General features: G+C 43.8%; 1 protein-coding gene across 2 annotated transcripts in view; it reads right to left on the bottom strand.

Annotated features, from left to right (window-relative positions):
* MYOCD (myocardin) overlaps nt 1-18,657 on the bottom strand; it is an 82,183-nt gene that overhangs the window by 51,495 nt on the left and 12,031 nt on the right. The window lies entirely within an intron of this gene.

Here is an 18,657-nt window from a genome sequence, read left to right on the forward strand (position 1 = left end):
CTTCCTCGAAGTGCATATTTATTTCTGTTGCCAACACAGAGGGGAGAAAAGGGGAAGAAGAGTTGAGAGGCTGCTGGGGTTTGCAGCAATTTGGTGCCACACTGGGATTCCAGCCTTTGCCTCCTCCATGCAGTGGATGCCATTTCTTCACAGCCACCGCACTCCCTTGCTACCTTCTCTACTAGTTGCTTAATGACGATCGTCAGATTTGGAGATCATCAGACATATTCAACCTCTGGTTTATAACAGGAGACAGTAAAGAGCTTGGGATTTGGAGTCCCACAGAAGTGAAAAAAATCTCATCTCTACCACCTTAACAAGACATGGCACCCTGGGGAAGTTACTTCCTCATTTGTACACGGGAACAATGGCCATGATGTGGTTTGACTGCCACATGTGATAAAGTAAATGCTTGCACCTTGCTTAGCTTAGTGTGGTTAGCATACACAATGTCATCAGTGAACACTAGTATGATAAGAATCTAGGATCCTTTTGGGAATTTTAAAAACCTATTGGGTTTATGCTTTGCATAGTAAAAACAAAACTTTATAAAACTGTCCAAACTATATATTCTAGGTGTAAATATCTACATACACATTGCATATGTATTATGCATTCCCAGTGTTGATAAATTATATATTCCAGATGCATTATAATGCTAATATACATTAAATTATGAATATATATTTGCAACTTTCTCCTGCTTCTCATCTCTCTCCCTAAACACATTCTATCTTGGACATTCTGCTTTTCCTCATTGGATTCCATTTTCCCAGGGGTAGTTTGGAGTTTGCCCTCTTGGTCCTTGGGCTTAAGGTGAACAGCATAAGGACAAGCACGTAAAGCACAATAGTTTGCAAAGTGAAAGGTGGATTTACGGAGCCAAGTCAGAGGGGAGATCAAGAGCTGTTTTTTTATGGAAAGAAAATTAGAGTGAGGGGAAGAGAAACAGACATGAAATGGCTTGAGGCTGGGTTTATTCAGTCTTTCACCTCAAGGCTTCAGAGTGATTATAAAGCAATCTGAAAAAGCAATGGAGAAAGATAATCTAAAAAAAAAACTGCAATGGTTTGAAATTAGGACCTCATCGACCTTTTTTGTGAGACACCAATACTGCTTCAATTGCCGTGAGTCCATTTTAGCCGCTGGACTGGATACCCCTTAAGATGCCTTATTAGACCTAGAGGGCTCCAGGGTTCCAGGCCTGGACCACAAAGGAGGACTGAATTGTTTGGTCAGGGGATAGACGAAAATGATACAAGAGCTGCTCAGGTCCCTTTCAGGATAAGCCTCCCACGAATAAAAACTGTTCTGAAAACAGCTTGAAAAAAAAGTTCTGAAGATAACACGAAAAATAACCAGGACTCCACAATGTGAACAAAATCAGGCCACTGAGGGACATGCAAACATGGAGAGGTGACTTGCACTTTGGAGGAGGGAGGCAGGGACTCGCCTGAGAAGGGCTGTAGGGATGAATTGATATTCACGGGCAAATTGATAGTTATCGGCCCAGGTTCTATGGTCTTGCTTCTGATCCAGCTCCCTGCCACCGAGCCTGGGAAAACATCAGAAGATGGCCTAAGAACTTGAGTCACTCATGTGGGAAACAAGGATGGAGAGCCTGGCTCTTGGCTTCAACCTGGCCCAGTCCTGGCTGTTTCAACCATTTGGAGAGTGATCCAGAGGATGAAAGATTTTTCTTCCTTTCTCTTTCTGTATTCCCCTGCCTTTTAAATAAATATAAATATTGAAAATAAATTTTAAAAAACAAAGCATAGGGCCCAGTACAATAGCCTAGTGGCTAAATCCTCACCATGCCTCCATTGGGATCGTATATGGCCACTAGTTTGTGTCCTGGCTGTTCCACTTCCTTTCCAGCTCCCTGCTTGTGGCCTGGAAAAGCAGTAGAGGATGGCCCAAAGCCTTGAGAAACTGTACCCACATGGGAGATCCAGAAGAAGCTCCTGGCTCCTGAAATACATATATTTCAGGATACAGCCCAAAATTACTCCATACATAAAACCCTGGAGCAGCTGTGATTCCCTGTGAATGAAATCAACAGGAGACAACCAGCCAGGAGATGACTCAGAAGTTGGAATTACTAGATAGGCAGTTAGTAGTTTTTAAAACTTTATTTTTTATTTACTAGAAAGGCAAGTAACAGAGAGAGTCAGGGATTGTCAATTTCCCCAAATGCCTTCCACAGCCGGGACTGGGCAAGGCTGAAGCCTGGAGTTTGCAATATGGGTGGCAACGGCCTGCATGCTCGAACCAGCATCTGCCATCTCTCAGGATACATTGGCAGCCAGCTAGATTAGAACTGGAATAGCCGGGACTTGAACTGGCTCTCTTGAATATGAGATGGAGGGCGTCCCGAGTGTCAGCCTAAGGTGCTGGGCCACACGGCCCGTTACCATCGCTAGTGCTTTTATAATCATTCTTTATTCTTTCCAGTATAACTTCCCATCAGCTCAAAGAACTTCCTTGAGCATTTCATAAAGAGAACTGGCACCGAATTATCTCAGCTTCTTCTTTTGCTTGAAAATATCTTTTCCACCTTCATTTATAGAGGGCATTTTCTATGTTGGGTTGACAATCTTTTATTTGTTTGTTTATTTTTAATCCTCCAGCTCTCCATGTTTCTAATGAGAAATCTGTAGTTATTCAACTCCACGCTTCCCTTTTAACAATGTGTTGCTTTTCCCCACGACTTTAATCACTCTGGTTGATCTTCAGTTATTGCCTTATTAAGGTTCTAAATATAATTTTCTCTGAAAAAGAGAGTAGTTCCAAAAGTTTGTGGTAGATGGAGTTAAAACATGAAAATCAATACTTTTTTTTCCCTCCTAATATGTATTTTCCATGAATTTTTAAAACATTGAGTCATTGATTCATCACCAACCACTTCTGTCTCTTCCTGTTCTTTGATTTCTCCTCCCTGTCTCTCTGGTACTGTTAATTCCTGATGAGAAAGTTGAAGCAGGAACTGCTGCTTCCTAAGAATTGAAAAGTAGAGCCTGGCACGATAGTCTAATGGCTAAATCCTTGCCGTGCATCCACTGGGATCCTATATGGGCACTGGTTTGTGTCCCAGCTATTCCATTTCCCATCCAGCTCCCTGCTTGTGGCCTGGGAAAGTAGTAGAGGATGGCCCAAAGCCTTGAGACGCTGCACCAGCATGGGAGGCCTGGAGGAGACTCCTGGCTCCTGGCTTTGGATTGGTTCAGCTCTGGCCATGGTGGCTACTTGGGGAGTGAACCAGCAGACAGGAAATCTTTCTGTGTCTCCTTCTCTCTATATATCTGCCTTTCAACAACAACAGCAACAAAAAGAATTGAAAAATGACAGTCTCAAGGCTGGACACTTCTACATGAACCATTTCGTTGAAATCTCCCCATAATCTATATCATTATTCCCAAGTTATAGCTGCTGATGCTCAGGGAGCATAAATGTCCCAAGAGAAACAAATTTCCAGTCCACAATTTGGGGCTTCAATGTTCTGCTTCATAGGTGCCAGTCTGGGTTTTTTTCTAAAATCAAGAATCAAAAGACTCTAGAACGCAAGGCATGTTTCACGCTATCTGCCATGAGAAAATTCAATACAAAGAACTCTCAGCTCAGAATCTTCTCCCGCAGCGTCTCCATGGCAACAGTCATGTAGGGTACCATTCTCCTTCTGAAGCCAACATGCAGATGGGTGAGAGTTCCAGCCGATACAGGTGATGGCCCTAGCTGAGTCTCCGATGAGAAGGAGGTTCCTGAGCATCTCAGGCTGTGATGACATCACACTGAGTGGTTGCCATGGTTTTGGTGAGAAATGTTGCTTTTCAGGGGATTGCGAAACGCTTTGTGTTCCAGCTTCATGCTCGCTCACTCCTGACAGAGTGGAAAATGTGCCTCCTTGGATGAAATGTTCCTCTTGAGTGCAGCCCAAAGATGACATTTTTAGGAAAGTTTGAGAAGAATCCTGTGGCTGTGACTGAGTCACGATAGAGTGGAAATGGATCTTTTCTATTTAAAGAATTCTGTGCTACTGTTTGAAAATGTCACATTGCTAGGGAACACTGAAAGTGGAAAACTTTTCCACTAGCTATCAACAAAGACAGATCATTACTAGATGCAAAGTAATGGGGTTGACAGGTTTTGTTACCTGTCTGACAGAAGTGGTAGTAGGCGGCAGGGAGTTTTCAAGACTCTTAAGTCTGGAACGTAGTGGTTTAGAGACTGTATCTACATCACTGTATATCTGGCGCTGAGTGACTGGGCTGTGTATCTGGCTCTGGCTCCTGATTCCAGCTTCTTGCTAATGTGCACCATGGAAGGCACTGATGATGGCTCAAGTGGTTGGGTTCCAGCCACCTGCGTGTGAGACCTGGATTGTATTCTTGGCTTTTGTCTGGTCCCTGGCTGTTGAAATCATTAGAAGAGTGAACAGGTGCATGGGAGCTCTCTGTCTCTCTGCCTCTCCAATGAAAAGTAGAAACAAAAGAAAAAGGGAATAGTAGCTATTTAAATAAGCTTGTGGCTCTCAAAAGGACTGACTGCTCATTATTGGACTTCACTCTGCTGTTCCTGTACAGCCGTCCCAGAGCTTGATTTGGATAAATTGAGGCAAGAGGATGTCCCCAGTGTACCTGCTGGAAGAGCCACCCGGGGCCCTGGCTTCAAAAGACACACATTTCCCAGGTCCCCTTCCTAGAGAATCTAGTCTAGTACGTTTGGGCTTGGATGGGAATACAATTTAGCAAAGCTTCAGAAAATTCTTGGGGAAAGAAGAAAAGATAGATTTGAGAGACAGAAATAAGTAAATATGTACACAGATGAGACCATGCTTTATTAATGTCATTTCTTCCTTTGCTTTTACCTTACATATACTGTAATACTTGGTAGTTGTGTGCGTATGTAGACTCATTTTAATGACCATAGTATTTTGTTATGTTCTAAGATCTACTTAACTATTATAGATTTTGTTCCTGCCATAGGTAGGTATAATTTTATACTAGGACCATAACACTGTCCCCAATTTTATTATACTCTTATCAACAATATAAGATGCTAAACATTTTTTAAAAATGAATGATGCTGGTAAAGCAGAGGAATACAGGTAGATTCGATAAAGAATCATTGTTATCTCTAGTGGTACTTTCCAGTGAGTCAAATGTTTTCATAGATTTGATGGTCATGACTATCTTTTATTATTATTATTGTTAAATGGCAAATTGCCTGATAAAATTCTTGGGCAATTTTCCATTGGAAATTCCTTTCTTATGGATTTAGGAAACCTATTTATATTTGAAACATATTAAACACTGTCATTTTTATGTTGAAAAATTTTCTAAGTTTTTAGTTTGACTCTGAACTTGGCTTACGATGATTCTTAGCATTTAATAGTCCAATATGCAATTCTTTAAAAACATATTTCTTATGAGTTCTATCTTTGGTGCAGAAAAATCCTCTCTCCAAATTAAATATAACTTTAATGTTCTTATATTTTCACATGTTTGGGTTTTACATTTGGGTACTGCATTTAGAATCAATTTAAGCATGTAGTGTTTTTTTTTAAAGATTTATTTTATTTTTATTGGAAAGGCAGATATACAGAGAGAAGAGACAGAGAGGAAGATCTTCTGTCCATTGATTCACTCCCCAGGCGGCTGCAACGGCTGGAGCTGCAGGGTCCCAAAGCTTTGGGCCATCCTCGACTGCTTTTCCAGGCCACAATCAGGGAGCTGGATGGGAGGTGGGGCTGCCGGGATTAGAACTGGCGCCCATATGGGATCCTGGGCGTGCAAGGTGAGGACCTTAACCACTGTGCCATCGCGCCGGACTCTTAAGCATGTAGTGTTAAAGGTTCCAAATATTTTATAGAACTGCCTCTTGCTCTAATATCACTCATTTCCATAGCAAATCAAGTTTTAGATATCATGCTTGTTATGCAAAGATACCTCAAAAATTGCAAGGAGAAATTGAATTCCTTTTTGTATTCATTTTTGAAGTTTCATGAAAAAATATCTGGATGTTTCACTGTAAAAATTTTGAAATATATGCATAGTTTTTAAAAAATAATATGCATTTTCCATGAGCTTTTTAATGGTACCTCATATGCTTGGGTCTCTGAATATTCTGCATTAACTATAGCCTTGCATGACATTGATTCTGCTTTTACTTGTTTATATATATATGTATTATATTGTTCTTAATATTTTGTCTGGTGTAAGGCTGGCTTTGTGCTGGCCTGAAATGTACACTTGATTTAGTGTGGGAGTCTGGCTTGGGATAGCTGCACCCTTCCAATCACAATTCTAGCTTCGACTCCACAAACCATGATAATTTCTGGGTGATGACAAGAAGTTGTCAGTAGCATATACTCACCCCAACAGTAAGTAGGAAAACAGATATTTACTGGTGAATTTCATGTCCAACGTGTACGCATGTCTGAATATCTGTTCTAGTGATTACTACTAGTCATTTTTGTTCATTTTCCCATCATGCATACTACCTGGGCCCAGTTTTATTCTTCACAGAATCACAAAGAAGGCATCACAATATCTGTATTTTCTATGGCATCCACCTAAATAAATCCTATTTACTCACCTCTTCTCTCATGCTGCCATGGACACACTGCTTTTTAAAAACAAATGTTTTAAATATATTGTCATTTTATTTGAAAGGGAGATAGAGTCCTGCCATCCACTGGTTTACTCCCTAAATGCTCACAGCAGCCGGGGCTGGGTGAGGCTGAAGCTAGGTGTCAGGAATTCAATCTGTGTTTCCCACGTGGGTGGCAGGGAACCAGCTACTTGAATCATCTTCTGCTTCTTTCAAGGGTCTCCAGTAGCAGGAAGCTGGAATAGGGAAAGGAGCCTGAATTCGATCCCAAGCATTCCAATATGGACTGCAGGTACCCCAAGCGCATGTGCCTAATGCCCGTTTTTATAATTAATTAGTTTATTCATTTTATGACACAGTTCCTAAGGCTCTTGGATTTCCCTTCGCTTGTTCCCCCACCGATTTCCCCTATTTTATTACAATAATATGGTCCTTCAGATAACAGTCGTAAACCCATCGTTCTGCTATTTAAGAGTATCCTGACATTGTACATATGGAGAATGGCAGAGTCCAGCATTCTATTATCAAGATGTATTGAACAGTTGCATTGGAAGTCCATCTTTAATTTGGAAGCAGAGATGCATCCTGCATGGTATTTTCACATCTCAATATAATAGTCTCTATTGTACAGTTCCTCTGGATGACTTTATGTATATGCATGTTACCTATGAATCTATTGTATTTTGCTAATCTTGTATTTTGTTAATGCCTTAACGCCATCATATTACTCACATCTGATGGATTTTCTTGCTAGTTTCTCTCTATGCAACCATTTCTCCCTCCATCCAACACCTCCATTTATGTTAAGTGAAATTCCTCTTGGCCTCGCTTGGCCCAGAGCAGCCTACTTGCCACTACCTTTAGAGCCTTTTCAAAAGGCCATCAGAATGCATGGTCTGAACAAGAGATTTTCCTGACTTATAAATTTGTACATAAACTTTACCAAAGTTATAAAACAATCTTCCTTCATACAAAAGAAATCACTTTTTGAAAGAAAAGAAACTCTCAGAAAAAGGTGACTGATAAGGAAATAAGATGTGTATCTATTGCACCAACCATCCACCAACCACATACACAGCCGCCTGCGTCCGTGTTGTTTCCTCAATATCTTGCATGAATTCTAGATTCAGAATGAGTCGTTCTTCCTTGACTATGTGGGAAGGCAAAAGTAACTCCCCAAATTTTACTGAATCAGACTCCATGTGTCCTTTTATTTGGATTTCTGAATAATAACACAAGAAAGACATCTCTGGATTCCAGTCTGCTTATTAACGATGAGAAAGACTAGGTTACAATTGGACACTTGCCAACTTTCTTTTTCAAAAACACTGATGATTCATTCTTTTAGCTAAAGTCTCTATGGGGGAAGAAAGGAAATGGCAGAGGTGAACAGTACAAGCTTAACCTCTCAAGAAATGCCCGGGTTCTATGAGAGAAGAATGAATATTGGTGGCTTTGGAGGAGCCTCTAAATGCCTTCCAACTGAAATAACTGGTTTTTATTATTTGGTTCAAGAGATTTCTAATCTTGAAAGATACTGCTCAGGAATGGATGAGTGACTTTATGCAGGAGGGAAGAATAGGGTAGGTGATAGTGCCAAGGCCCCAACACTACCCTTCCCCTGCAACACTTTTGGTCCTTTGAGTCTTCCTGCAGGAAGGGAAGGCTCCATGGGCCTCGAGGGCTCTTAGGTCCAGGAAAAGACCCACACTCGTAGCAACAGCAGCCAGGGGAAACCTCCTGGTCACATCAGCAAATGGTGATGGTGGTGTGGTGGTGCGCTATCTGCCTCTTCTGCACCACCTCCCTCAATGGATATTGGCCACTGCTTGGATCTCTATAGCTTTCCTGACAACAGCCAGCAGCTTTGGCAACCAAAGCCATCATTCCCTCGGCTGCATATGCTCTCTCTAAGCCACGTTTTCTCCATGTTCCTCTATCTAAAATCAAACCCCGTTTCTAACCTGAATATTGAGTGCCTAGCTGCCAAATCCCAGATTTTTATTTCAAGGTGAATTACATGTTTTCTTTAGAAAAGCAAGCTGGGGCTGATGTCGTGGTGCACTGGGTGAAGCTGCTGCAGGTGGCACTGCCATCAACTCTTGAATTGAGTCCTGGCTGTTCTGTTTCTGACCCAGCTTCTAGCTGCTGCAGCAGGGAAGCTGGTGGCAGATAGTTTAAGTACATGTAGTCCTGTGACTCACACAGCAGATGGGGATGAAGGTCCTGGCTCCTGAGTTTGGCTTGACCCAGTCCTGGATGTTGCACTCATGTAGTGGGTGAACCAGCTTATGGAGGATCTCTTTTTTGTCTTTCCATTCTCTCCCTGCCACTCTTTCAAAAATACCACACTGCACCATACTAGCATACATCAGCTGCATTTACCTTCAATTTTTGTGATGTACACGGGCAAAGTACCTATCATTAGAGATTAGACTTCCTCTTAAAGTTCTATGTGTCCCCATGTATTGGCAGGATGTACCTGATAAAACACAGACATGCAATTGCTCCAGCTTCTGTTTCCTCCACAAAGCTAGAATGGGGAGCTGATGGGTCTCCAAGGGTCCCTGGAGGGCTAACATTTCAGAATGCTTGGCCTCATTTTGGACCAGCGTCTCTCATGGTGAGTCTCCAAATTCTTGGCTTTCTCATCTATCATCACTTCCATTGTTCTAACCCAGGAGATGACAGGGTTTCTTTGTAATAGTCCTTGGTGTTAGTTGCTGAGGGCAGGAAAGGGGGCTTATGGGATGTAAAGCAACACCTCAATAAGAAGTACAGTATGAAATGCAGGCTCTCAAAGGCACCCATCACCAGAACTTTTGAACTAGAATTCTCTTAGTTTTATGAATTACACAGCAGGTTTTAGGACCATGGCTCCAACTCATGGCTCACGCTTCGGTGCATTTATCAGTTCAGCCTCTTGCGATGCTATGGCCCATGGGGTTGAACCACCACTTGTGATACCCACATCCCAGGCCAGAGTACCAATTTAAGTTTTTGCATTCTCTATTGTTCTGATCCAGCTTCCTGATACTGCCCTTGGGAAGGCAGTGAAAAATGGTCCAGGTGTATGGGCTCCTGCCACCCATGTGGGAGACTTGAAAGGAGTCTGGCTCCATTCCAGCTTTTGCTGTCATTTGGGGAGTGACTCAGTGGATGGAAGACTCACTGTTTCTCTGTCCTTCTAAAATCAACCAATGTTTTTGCAAAAATAATACATCTTTACTGCTTGCTGAGGCATCTCTAGGCACTGGCAATGATGCAGAATAACTTAAGGCATGGATACTCCAGTGGACAAGAAAAGTTAGCACACTTACCTGAGTTGGATAAGCAAAACACAGGGATACATATGCTTAAACAGTGTGCATGTGTGCACACACACACAGAAAGTTACTGAGGGCATAATACACCTTGAGATTCTCAAATGAGAATCTAATGAGTAATATGATGAAGGACATTCTTGAACAAGGGAACCTACAATAGGCACAAAACCCTGAGACTGAAATAAGCATGGCACGTGGCCAGGGCCAGGGTAATGAGCACGTGCCTTGGGCCATCGCAGTGCTCCATTCTTACCGTGGCCCTAGTTTCATACAGTCTTGTCCCCCATTTAAAAATTCTTCATTTTTGAATCAGGGCTCCACATTGTCACTTTGGCTAGAGCTACACAAAATATGCAGTGTCCCCTAGAAACTTGCCTTGTCACAGGGCAGGCCTCCCTCAAAGGAATGGTAAGAGACAATACTGGGAAAGAAGGTGAGAATTCATGCAAAGGCAGCTTTGAGTGATACTCTCAAGAGTTCGCACTTGGAGATCTGGTGCTGTTGTGTTGCAGGCTAAGCTGATGGAAGAGCATGTTGAGCTGTCTCCATCTCTCCCTCACTCTGCCTTTCAAATAAATCAATTACTTTAAAACAACTTTAAAAGACCCTGGACTCTCTCCTATAGGACAATACAAAAAATAACAATTTTTTGAGCAGCAGACTAATGTGGTGACAATTTTAGGATGAGTACTCTGAAGCTAGCATGATAAAGAAAAACCAGACTGGTTCACAATCCATGGCTAAAAGGAAGAGTTCGCTGGGAAATGGAGAGGGGAGCTCAGATTTGAGAAGCAAGTGGGAAAAAATAATTATGTGTTGGTAACAACTTTTCAAGAAACAGAAGGAGAGAGATGAATCAAATCTAGGAGACAATCATTTTGATCAGACTGAAAAAAAAAACACAAAGTGTTCATACTGTAAGCATTGGGAGCAAAATCAGCACAACGTTTTCAGCAGACAGCATGGAGGTAAAATGGATTTGCTCCACTTGGCTATTCATTCTGTATTCATTGATCACCTATTCCATGTACAGGCCATGGTTTAAACCCCAGGGGCCCCGCAGAGGATATAGTTGTCATTATCTGTATCTACTGCACAGTGAACAATCTGGGCAGGGACCAACGGGAGAGGGTCTTGAAAGGGGCGTGTTCATGATGTTTGTTGGTCTTTGCCCCCAAGGAAGTTAAACAAAGGCAAGTTAGGTCCTCAGAATTTTGTTAGTTTACTCCAGCTCTACTTAGTAGCAGCTGTGTCTGTGTGTGTAGGAGTAATTTTTGTCTTCTGGAAAATTAGGCATCACTTATGAGATACAAGAGTTTGCTTACTTGAGAAAGAGAGAGAGAGAGAGAGAGAGAGAGAGAGAAATCCAAGTAAGTTACTGGCAGAGCAAGGAATAAAGGAAGGGTGGCAAGGGAGGGAAGTCCCCCTTTGATTCACTCCAGTTTCCCACTGGGTCCACAAGGAAGCAGCTTTCTCCTTAGCTCTGCACTTGGCTTTTGTGCAACTGAATGCCCTCCCGGCTCCCCGCCATGTGGGTGGCCTCTGGTCCCAGTTGCCTTTTTTGTTCTGAGGATTGAGCTAGATCAAACTCTTCCCAAGGACTGGTAGGCATGCGCCTGGCTGTTGGAGCATGCCCTGTAGCTGTTGGGTGTGGTCATTCAATACATTTGTACACGTGGAGATGCGGAAGACAGCACTACACAGAGCAAGCGGGAGAGCAGTCCTGGGGGGTTCACACCCCAAGGCCGGTCTCAAACACACTCCTCCAGCACAAGTTTCATGAGACACCCCAACTATCTCCATAAGCTGTTTTGTTTAGCTTGAGCTTGTTCAAGACTTTTAAAAAGGGTTTATTTATTTATTATTTAAAAAGCAAGAGTTAGAGAGAGCAGAGACAGAGAGAGAGAGAGAGAGAGAGAGAGAGATCTTCTGTCCACTGCCCCACTCCTGAAATGACTGCAATAATCAGAGACAATGGCTTAAACTTGGGAGCCAGGAGCTTCTTCCTGGTCTCCCCTGTGGCAGAATGGCTTGAGCCATTCTCTGCTGGTTTCCCAGGCACACCAACAGGGAGCTGGAACAGAAGTGGAACAGCTAGGATTCGAATTGGCAGAAGCTTAGCCTGCTATGCCATGGTGCCAGGCCCTCAAGATTTCTATTACTATTCTTTGATTGTTCGCAGACAAAAAGCTGTCGGAGGGTTAGTGTTACAGAGGAGCACTGGGCAGGGGGCATAACCCAGGGAAAGCTTTGAGGTGTACTTTTTAAATCCCATCCTGCCAATCAGACTCCTTGCTGTGTGAATCTCCACTTTGTAGGGATGGCCACAAGGGACGCACCCAGTGTGACTCACGAAGCTTTGGCATGGTAAGAAGCCCAGATTCTGTGGGTCCCTGGAGGCAGCTTGCATAGCCGCTTATGTCACATCTTCAGTGTACTGCGTCTGGTGAAGATCACTGTCCCGGTCATCACAGACCATCAGTCATCTGCAGGCTCTTTCCTTGGAAATGACAGCAGTACTTGCCCAGATTTGAAATGCATTCATTTATTTGAGAGGCAGGGAGACACACACAGATGAGAGCAAATGAGCTCCCTTCTTCTGACTCACTCCCCCATATCTGCGCAATCACCCCAGCAGGAGGCTGAAGCCCGGAACCTAAACTCAACCCGGGTCTCTCACCTGGGAGGCAGGGACCCGCCGCTGGAGCCATCACTGCGGCCTTCCAAGGATTTCACAAACTGCCGTTGGGAGCAAGAGCTACAGTGAGACCCCAGGGCCTCCCACGTGAGAAGCAGGTCAGACACCTTGCCACTTGTCCTAGTTGGGGTTGAGCTGTAGGCACCCTCCTTCATACACACCCCGGACCTTGGCACGACTGCTTTCCACAACACTGTCTAGCACAGTGCTGGGGGAATTACTGCTTGGTGGGTGGGAGTTACAAGGCTACCCAGAGCTGGCAGCTGGGGCGGTGGGACATGTGGCCCATATTGAGCTCTCCTCTCCTCATGCCATGGAATGCCCACCAAAACTTTCCTCTGTAAATCCTAATCTGGCTCCCGGACAAAGTCACCATCCCAAGCTAGCATCTTGGATTGCATGTGGGTCTGACACGGGGTACGGAGGCATCCAGGCACCTCATAAAGACAAGCTGGGGTGGCTAATAGAAAGCTGACAGAACATGAGATGACAAACCAGGCTATCTGTGCTGCTCCCGCGCCAGCCCTGGCTACGTTTCCCAGCCTAGGCTGAGAGCCAGGGATTATTTTTATATGAAGCACTAATGCCTGAGTACATTTTGCTCCTCCTTTCCCCCGAGTCCAGGTACCAACAAGAACCATTTCCTGACCCAACACTGTCCTGCATGATCCTGCATGACCACGGCAGCCACTGGGCAAAGGAGATCCAAGCCCGATCCTCCACTCCTCTGACTACCAGAAGGACTACAAGGAGATGAAAATGATGGTTAATGACACAGCCCAGGGTGGTCTGAAGGCATAGGGCAAATCAGAAGTTGTGGAATGGCTTTAGTAGCTCTTGTAGCCAAGCCTTCTGGCAGAAAAGGAACTGAGACCAGCAATGCCCTGTTCTCTTCATCCTAGCGAATGTCTTCATTCTGCTTTCTGTACAAGAATTGGGGCACATGCAGGCAGGGCAACCTCTGGCCCTGGGCACAGGTAGAGCCAAAACAAAGAGAATACTGGAAGCCGAGGTCCGGGGATTCAAAGGATCACGCGATTATTTCAATGATTGGGCCTCACGTCCAGGGCCCCCAAGTTGTTTTAGAGCGATGTCTGTTCACACAAACACTGCGAAGCTGTTCTTTCCCTAAGCACCACACTCTCCGTTTGTCAAAACATTTGAAGAAGACTAATTCATGCCTCAAAAGGAATTCTCTCTCACTCACAAAGCTGCCAGGTTTGTGAGCCGAGGGCTTTCATGTTCAGATCTCCCCAGGCACGAGAGGGGAGGAGAGAGGAGAGCCTCCAATGGGAGTGCCTAAAGGGCTTACGATGGGTGCCACCCAAGGGTCAGGATCCATGATTTGCACGCACTCTGGGAGGATGGGACGGGAAAGCCCAGTGGTTCAGTTCTATTGAGCCCCATATTGGACACAGTACTATCTGGCACTCACTAGCAGTGGGTTGTACAGGCAGAGGTGTTTGAGTTCAAGTCCCAGCTTTTCCATTTACTGGCTGTGGGGCTCTGATGGCTTCTTAAATGCTGGGTGCTCCTGTTTTTTTTTTTTTTCAACCTATGAAATGAGGGGTAAACTACTGTATCCCATTTATAAGACTTTCCTGGGAATTAACTAGTTAGCACAGGTGACATGCTTAGCCAATGGTGAGCTCCAGAGAACCCTTGGGGGGGGGGGGTGCAAGGAACCTCATCAAGCCCCTCTCAATGCTGGGAGGAGGGGTGAGCCCAGAAGGCCCCTGACACCACGACTGTGCAACCCAGGAGGGCAATCCAGCAGGGCGGAATTCTTTCTTCCATCACAAACAGGTCCCTGAAGTACAGAACAGAAACTCAGCAACTGACATAAACAATTTCAAACAATAATTTCAGAAGACAAATTGTTCCATTTGGGCACCAAGATTCCTCTCAGAGGCTTTCCCCACGTGTTTATGTGTTCTGTGGCCGAGAGCCATGAGTGAATTAAGCAGACGGCGCGCACACGCCAGGGGATGCTGGGGTAGGGCTGCTGAGTGGGAGGGGGTGTGCGGGAGAGAGCTGGGGCCCTCGGTCCGCTTTCCTTGAAAGCCGTTGCTGGGGAAGGTCCTTGAGGACAGAGAGTCTATCCTATGCCTTGCTGTGTGTTTGCTGTCATTGAGAGAGGTCCCAAGTTCAAGCGCAGCTCCCTCAGGTTCACTGCGTTGGGCAGGTCATGAACCCTTCCTGTACCTTAGTTTTCCGTGAAGACATTTTGTTCACCTTGCAGTGTCACGGCAAGGAGCAAGTTAAGACCAAGTTGAGAATCACTACGTCAACATTCCCGCTGTTAACACAGGTAGCCACGCACTAGCTGAGGGACACTCGCTCTCATGTAAGACAAAATGAGCCTCTCCTGTGGTCTTCACAGTTGTTGGTTCATTTCAGATCCTAACTTAAGCTTGTATTTACTAGTACTGAGTATGTCCCACCTATCTTATCTGTTGTGACTATAAAACAAATGCAGGCTCATTTGAGAAAACGTATGGGCTGGAAATCAAAATTAAGAGTAAGCTCCATTTGTGGTGATAACACAACATTTTGGACACATACTGATGTTTTCTTTCTCCGGATTTATTTCCCTAGGGTATCTACCTCTACCCCACAGTTGCTCAAGAATTGGGACTGCATTATATATATGCAAATTCGAAAACATATTACATTAGTACCTATCACTATTCTTTGAAAACTTAATATTTAGTATGCATATTATGTTCCATGTTCAATGTATTTTTCTTTTACGGGACATTTCAACTGTCCCCTCAAAACATTGCAAAGATCTCCTCTTCAAAGAGAAGTATTTTCTACCTTTATAGTTTATGTCTATTATATATCTATTTATATGTGTACACATGTACACATTCATGCAAGAGCATTTAAAAAATCATAGAACGTGAATGGAAAAGCTAAGTCTATTTTGGTGCAAAGCTGAGATTTTATAAATGCTTTTTCATCATGTGCCTTTTCTATGAACTTGGTGATGGCCCCTCAGGTGCAAAATTTCAAAATTTTTTTTTGCACCAAAAGAAAAACACTTGTGGTGAAGTTTTTCAAGAACTTTTGGAAGTATTCTCATAGATATATATTTTGAAAAATTAAAATATAAAATTATACCACATTTCTTACATGCTCATTACAATCTGTGATAATATTTTGACCACAGAAAATAATCCTGGCCATACGATTAGACACCAAGTATCGAGGCAACCCAGCCTAAAGCTTGAGAACATTTTCTCTCTGTATAACGTTGTGCAGTATTGGATTCTGGTCCATGTTTCTTAAGGACAGTGTCCTGGGTGAGGCTGGAATTCTTATGGGGTTATGAGGTTCCCTTGCAGTCTGTCTCATTCTGTTTCCTACTCCCAGTCATCCTGAGTCTGACTTGCCACCTGTCCTACTCCACTCTTGAAGCCCAGTGCAGATGGCTACCAAGCAAGAAGGAAGTCTTAAACAGAGGGGCCGTTTTGTGGCACGGTGTGGAGACAAACTGTGTTAGAAGCCAGGTGTCTACCTCCTGGAGAGCAGCATATTTCTCTAGGGGATCGTACATACAGCCTGTTTCTGGCAGCCCTGGGACCTTGCTCTGTACCTGCTGGGTGACTGTGCACCAGTGTCTCCCAGGCTCCCTCACCTGTGGTTTCCTCGTCTGCAGCAGGCAACCTTACTTTGCACAGAACCGGTAAGGAAATAAAAGCGTATCAGCAGATGTGATTGGTTCTGGAGGGGGAGGTGAGGAAGGAGGAGCTTAAACGTGCCATTGAACTACAAACTTCTGCCCGTCCCTATGGGGAACAAGATTGACAATCACAGAACCTTGTCCCACCAGTTTTTGCAGATTATAAGTGATGGCACCTGTTAAACATTTTATGGAATATGATATACATTCTATAATTGACCATAACTATCTTCATTACTCAAACGAGCCAAAAAGAAAGGGGGAGAGCTAAGCAGCCCATCTTAAGAGAGAATCCCAAGAGGCCAGTTGCTGCTCTAAAGGAATGCACCAGAGCCGAGGAGGACTGTATGCTTTGCTATAACAAGAATGGACACGACGCATGATGTGGCTAAAAACTTTTTTTTCCCCACTGAAGTATCCCTACAATTCCCTACGAGGGAGGCACGTTTGCTCCCGCATTTACAAATGGAGACGCAGTCCTGTGAGAGAATCAAGCACCTGGTGAGGTCCACAGAACCGGCGAAGTCTGGAGCCTGGATTTAACACCACATCTGCAAACTGCAGGGCCTGCATGCTATACAGTGCACCAATGCAAAACTTCCAGCCTGCAACAACTCCTGCTCCCTAACCCCACGTCTGCGGACTGCAGGGCCTGCATGTAGAGACATGCACCCATGCAAACTTTCAGTATACAACAGCTCCTGCTCCCCTCCGTGAGGGCCAGGAGGACCCCAGGGGTACCTGACCTTGACACACGCTGTGGTCTTCTTCCGCACACACTCCTGTGTTAAAGCTTAACTTAAATATTTCAGACATGGTAAGAGATGAACAGGATTATCGCAAATCAGGATAATCACAAGTGCTGTCACAGCAGCGTTTTTGTTTTGCTTTGGACCATGGTTGACTCTATAATAGCACGGGTGCATTGCAATTTTGTCCATGCCCCTTGAGAAGTGTGTTTTATGCTGTTTTCTTCCTTTTAGGGTGGGTATTACCAACTACGATACGGTGAATACACCTACACCCAAGTGTCTGATGTTTTCAAGTAAGCTGGTGGATGGATGGTGAGGCAGTTAAGACTCCTTGGAAGCCCCTGTCCTACTGGGTCAAGTCCAGCATCCTGCAATGCACACCCTGGAAGGCAGCAGAAGGGGAATGCAGTCCCTGGGTCTCTGTCATCCAAGTGGGTGGCCTGGATCCAGTTTTGGGTTCCAGCCTTCCCCACAGTTCAGTCTTGGCTGATGTCAGCATTGTGGGGGCGGTGGGGAGGTGAAGCAGCAAATGGAAGATTGTTTTTTCTCTCCAGATCTCTTTCTGCCTATCAAATAAACTGAAAAATTTTAAAATAAATAGAAAATTTAGAAGACATTGAGAATGTGTCGAGCTGGGCTCTTTTACACTCTATGGTTGTGGCCGATCCCCAAAAGAGCTGTGTGTGCCACTGTCTATGTTTATTCCATACCTGATGGATGGATGCAATTTTTACTAATCAGAAGTTTGAAAAAAGTGAGATATCCTTGTCTTGCAACACGTATTTTCTTGAAGATTGTTGAGTATATGAGCATACTTCAGGAAAAGTTCGTGGAAAATTTGATGAAAGATAAGTTTTTTTGTTGCAAAAACTTGAAATATAAAAGCTCTTTTTTTTCATAAAATCTATCATCCACAAAGTTTTTGAAGTTTTCTTTCCTATGCATAGGTGCACCCATGGGTGAACACAGCACATATGTGTTACATTTACACACACATAACTCTGATCTGCTAATGGCAGTCACCTGTTTGACTCCTAACAGTAGACACTAGATTTTTCTTGGGTGGTTATGTTTAGCATCTTAAGCCAGAGTTCTTCTTATGGGTGTTAATCTTAAGAGGAAAAAAAATCCTTGAACTTTTCGCAACATGTCAAGTTTCATTAAAAATTCTGGGATGTGGAGGGATAAAATACACAATCTGAGGAGCAGTTAGTGCTAGAAGTAAGTAGCTCAGTACATCATTATCGAGGAAGGGCTTCAGATTGGTTCAGCTATAACCATTTTGGCTATTTGGGGAACAGGACAACAGGCAACTATGGATAATGGCAACTGCATGTCAGTAGAGGTGCAGGAAGAAATGGATCAGATTTACTGAGTTAGGTGTGCGGGGAGGGCATGTGGTAGCGAGAGAAGGGAACTTCAGGCTATAGCAGAAAGAATTCTCCTGCATTTTGTAACTTCATCATTGCTTACAGACTTTGTCTATAACTGCAGAGGGTTATTTTTTTTTTTTACTTACCATATGTTAACATCTCTTAAAATTTTTTTATTGTTGTTTCTTTTTATATCTTCTTTTTTCTCTTC

The sequence above is a fragment of the Ochotona curzoniae genome, unplaced genomic scaffold (assembly GCF_017591425.1).
Source record: "Ochotona curzoniae isolate NIBS_2020 unplaced genomic scaffold, NIBS_Ocur_1.0 scaffold_2453, whole genome shotgun sequence".
Classification (NCBI taxonomy): Eukaryota; Metazoa; Chordata; class Mammalia; order Lagomorpha; family Ochotonidae; genus Ochotona; species Ochotona curzoniae.